Source organism: Helianthus annuus, chromosome 17 (genome assembly GCF_002127325.2).
Source record: "Helianthus annuus cultivar XRQ/B chromosome 17, HanXRQr2.0-SUNRISE, whole genome shotgun sequence".
Classification (NCBI taxonomy): Eukaryota; Viridiplantae; Streptophyta; class Magnoliopsida; order Asterales; family Asteraceae; genus Helianthus; species Helianthus annuus.
Genome location: NC_035449.2, coordinates 194,808,441 through 194,813,337, shown reverse-complemented (window position 1 = coordinate 194,813,337; position 4,897 = coordinate 194,808,441). Strand labels below are relative to the sequence as shown.

The 4,897-nt window shown below is 35.3% G+C and overlaps 1 long non-coding RNA gene across 1 annotated transcript; it reads left to right on the top strand.

The window, feature by feature from the left end:
* The first annotated feature begins 1,097 nt into the window (after positions 1–1,097).
* Positions 1,098–4,234, top strand: LOC110925831. The gene is made up of 3 exons (XR_002584767.2): positions 1,098–1,242; positions 2,069–2,157; positions 4,052–4,234. It is a non-coding gene; the product is annotated as an uncharacterized LOC110925831 (long non-coding RNA).
* Positions 4,235–4,897: the final 663 nt, after the last annotated feature.

Sequence of the window (4,897 nt, the reverse complement as noted above, 5' to 3'; positions counted from 1 at the left end):
CTATCACTTTAAGTCCCTGCTTACAGTACCGATTAATCGCCGGGGGCGAACGGGTTATTAGTTGATAGCGCTATTAGGTTTGACAACCTCACACCGTGACCGGGGGAGATCGGGCGTGAACTAGTAGACCTTGCAACATGGTCAATGACGATAGACATTGACTCGGGGCACAACAACTTTCCGTCAACAGTTTCGGTATCTACAGTTTAGTGAGCTTACAGATGGGGTAGCTCCCCACAACGTGATTATAAATGCTTTATCTAAACAACTTAAGTTTTTGGTAAACTAAAACTGGACAACTAGTGAACTCACTCAGCATTATTGTTGACCCCTTACTGCATGCTTTGCAGGTAACCAGTGACTCATGAGCTGCTGCTTGGGGATGTGTAGTGTTCGTCAAAACCCGTGTGTTGGGTTTAATTATCTTGAACCAAGAACTATCTTTAAAACTACTTTGGTTTATGCTTCCGCTGTTTTGTTAAACTAATCATCGAACTTAAAACTGCAATGTTGCTAACTACTTTGGATAGTTAATATTTCTAATATTAAATCAATTCTCAGTATGATTAGTGGCTGGATCCTGGTCAGTCACGCCTCCAAGCGGTGGTGTTCCGCATGTGGATTTTGGGGGTGTGACACCATTTTTGTTGATTGCTCTGGGATCATTTTCAGGATTGTACCCCATGTGCTCCAAAGTTTCTTCAATCTCATGTAACACCCCGAAAACGGGTTTAATAATTAAACCATGTTAATACCAAAGAGCGGGTAAAATACCGTTAGCGGTAAAGATTAACCCGTAAATTATTAGAATTTAAATAAATAAACCTAATAATAAATAAAAGAGAGTAAACGTTTTGAGAAGACAGTTTATAAGGAGCCCGAGTTAACGGGACTTAAAATAAACCAGGTTATAACTTCCCGAACCCATTAAGTTAACTAGGCAGAATTAACCTAGCTAGTAATGTGGGATTAAGTGACAAAGAGTGAGTTATAGCTTCAAGTAATAAGAAAACAAAACATGAGGGACCAATAATGCTAAGTAGGAAACTTGGATTATTAAAATAAAAAAAAACACAACACACACTTAGTAAGTGTGTGTGTGTGCGTTTTGGACGACCAGGAGAGCAGGGACAAGAACTCCAAACCCTAGCTCACCCAAAATTCACCAAATTGAAGGTTAATCTAGCCCAAATCAAATGCATGAGTACAAATTCGTGATCACCTAGTCATGGGAATCATAAGGTATGTCAATTTTGTAATTCGGTGATGTTTTGAATTTATGATGAACACTCATAATCGAAATTCGGGAATGAATGTTGAATATATGAGTGATATTGTGTTGAATTCATGTTTAGAAACAAACCCTAGTTGAAAACTTGATGAATTAGTGTTAGAAACTAGGGATTTGATTATTACCCATATATGTGCTAAGTGGGTTTTTATGTCATTGTGATGAAAACTTGAATTCGGGTGTTAAATTGATGAATATTGATGTTATGATACAAGTTCTAGATGTAGTTCATGAACACTAGACATAGAGGTTTGAATTTTGATATTAACCTTGGTAAAAATAACTAGCTATGAACTAGTTTATAAATGTGTAAAAATTATGCCCACTAAGTGTTTGTTAAAATGCCTAAGTGAAATCACGCGTCTACTCGGTTGTGTGTAGAACTTGATTATAATAGGTGTTCGGATGAATGCAAGTGACATGATGAAACGGGTCTCACTTATAGAGGAGAACCCTTAGTTCTAGTGAAATAAATGAATAAGATTAGTTTTGATGATCGCTTGAACTAGTTAAAGTGTTGGAAACATGATAAACTCGGTTAGAACTTTGGTTAAACCGGTGGCCTAAAGATAATGCCAACCGGGTTTAAGGAATGCCTAAACTAGTTAATAAACTTGAATGTGCATTTTATATACTAATGGGCATTTGACTTTTTAAAAAAAAAAGTCAAACTGACCTACAATACGATAAATGATAATTTTGTTGTGAAATGCGTTAGGTGGAATAATCGAATTGAGTTATGATTAATCTAACCACCTTGTGAATGATGAATGATAGTTTGGCGCTTAACAAGCTAGGTGGAAGCTTGGGGAGAAAGCGGGTCAAACGAAACAATTATGAGAAGAAAAGCGTAATTTGGATGAGAAGTAAGTAACTGCTTACACCCTTTTTATTTTATAGAATACTTGGTATGTGAATTGAAAATAAATATAGAAAAATCCGTAATTGAATTTTGATGTTCTGACGTGAATAATATGAGTCGGAACAAGTGAAAGTGATGAAAACCATTGAGTTTTGACACAATATTTGACCAGAAGTTGGCATACAACATAAAGGATGTTCAGTAATTTTTATAGATTTTTATAAAGCTGTATGACGAGGTTTTCGCGGCTGTTTTGTCAATAAATTTGTTGTTAACAGCAACAGTTCCGCTACTTGCAGAAATTATTTTGAGGTCTTAACCATCGAGTTTTGACACGATATTTGACCAGAAGTTGGTTTACAGCATAAAGGATGTTTAGTAAATTTTATAGATTTTTATAAAGTTGTATGACGAGGTTTTCACGGCTGTTTTGTCAATAAATTTGTTGTTGACAGAAACAGTTCCGCTACTTGCAGAAATTATTTTGAGGTCTTAACCATCGAGTTTTGACACGATATTTGACCAGAAGTTGGTTTACAACATAAAGGATGTTCAGTAAATTTTATAGATTTTTATAAAGTTGTATGACGAGGTTTTCGCTGCTGTTTTGTCAATAAATTTGTTGTTGACAGCAACAGTTCCGCTACTTGCAGAAATTTTTTTGAGGTCTTAACCATCGAGTTTTGACACGATATTTGACCAGAAGTTGGTTTACAACATAAAGGATGTTCAGTAAATTTTATAGATTTTTATAAAGTTGTATGACGAGGTTTTCGCGGCTGTTTTGTCAATAAATTTGTTGTTGACAGCAACAGTTCCGCTACTTGCAGAAATTATTTTGAGGTCTTAACCATCGAGTTTTGACACGATATTTGACCAGAAGTTGGTTTACAACATAAAGGATATTTAGTAATTTTTATAGATTCTTTTAAAGTTGTTCGAGGAGATTTTCGCGGTTGTTTTGTCAATAAATTAGTTGTTGACAGCAACAGTTCCGTTACTTGCAGAAATTATTTCGATGTCTTAACTATCGAGTTTTGACATGATATTTGGCCAGAAGTTTGTTTAACAACATAAATAATGTTTGGTAAGTTTTATACATTTTAGACATAAGCCTTTTGGGGTCAAGTGCCTCTAAACGGGTCTTTTCCGTAAAACAACCAACCGACGTGTAGAATCCGGGAAAATTGGTCAAATATACTAAATCCACCACGAGTATAGTTGTGGTGAAATGTAAGTAGACAATTCAAATTTGGGAAAATGATGGGTGAAAAGAATTAGCGAAATTTAAACTTAAAAGTTTAAATTCTCTAAACGGGTCAAAACAAATTACGCGCATAACTTGGGTATTGGTTGCGTAATTCACAAAAGTTACAAATATGAAATAAAGATTTTGAGTTAAATACTATGGTGTATGTGTTATGATTAACTAGAAACAAGTGCGTGATGTTATAGTTAAACGGGTCGAATAATCATATAAAGGATTTATAAGCCAATAGCTTAGAATTCAGATTTTTATGCAAACCGAGGTGATAAACGGATCCGTAATTTAATTACGGACGCGTGGGAAAAAGAATCACGCAAAACGGACTTGTGGATAAAAATTATGGCAATTAGAAGTTTGTTATTTTGTAAAAATGGAGCTGGGCAAATATGCAGGTCCAGAGAATGGACCCACTGGAAAACAGACTCCCCCGCGGCAGGCGAGGGGATGAGTGAATGGTGGCGCGACACGCGGGCCCTGTCGCAGCTCGCGAACGAATTAAAGAAATCTCTCGCGTGGCGCGAGAGACTTAGATCTGAATTTTTATTTTTGATTTCTTTAATTGATATTGAAACTTGTTTATTCTTGTTTCTATGATTATCAAAACTAACATTTAAGTTGGTTTTGACAATAGGTGAATGTCGTTACCATCCGGATGCCGATCAAGCAACGAAGTGAACCGAACACATACTTAATGAAGCTTCCGCGATATCTTTCTTTTGTTTAGTTTAAAAATGAAAGTTGTAAACATTTGATACTATATTTTGAATACTCTAATTTTGTATGAACGTTAACTTGTCAAAGTTTTTGACAGGTCGCATTTTTACATAAAATGCGTATTCAATATTATAATTGTATTAAAATGAGACGGGTGTTACATCTCATCTTCTGAGAACATCAGAACATTGTTGTCATCATTGAGATGAAGAGCTGTTCTGATGGTCTTTTCAGTTATTCTGATCGTTTGATTGAGAACTTTACTTTCAACATATATCCACCCTCTATCTTGACATTCTGACAATTTTGCGTTTTGCCGGAATGTTTGAAGGATTTCAGGGAATATTGTTATGTTGGCAGTTAGAGCATTTCCCAAGTTACTTGGCATAAGCATGTTTACCACAGCTTGGCATCCATCCCAGAGAGGACCCTCAAAACTGGTTCTGAGTATGAGGTTGTGGTATGGATGTAAAAGAAGTGGGAAACGATCAGCTTGTATGGTAAGCATTTTTTTTAAGTGAAGATCTTTATCTGTGAAGAAGGAAATGAAGAGATTTTTCTGAATGAAGGTGATTGTTTTTGCTTAATGTGGTAGACTTATATAGTAAATTTTAAGAACTGTCATTAATGTTATCTACCCACTGAATCTTGTCTACCACAATCTTAGTTATTTTATTGTTTTATCAGGTGATCTTAAAAATAACCCAGATTGAACCCTTCTTCATTAAATGATTTAGGCGACTATTTTTCAGTTTTCTATCAT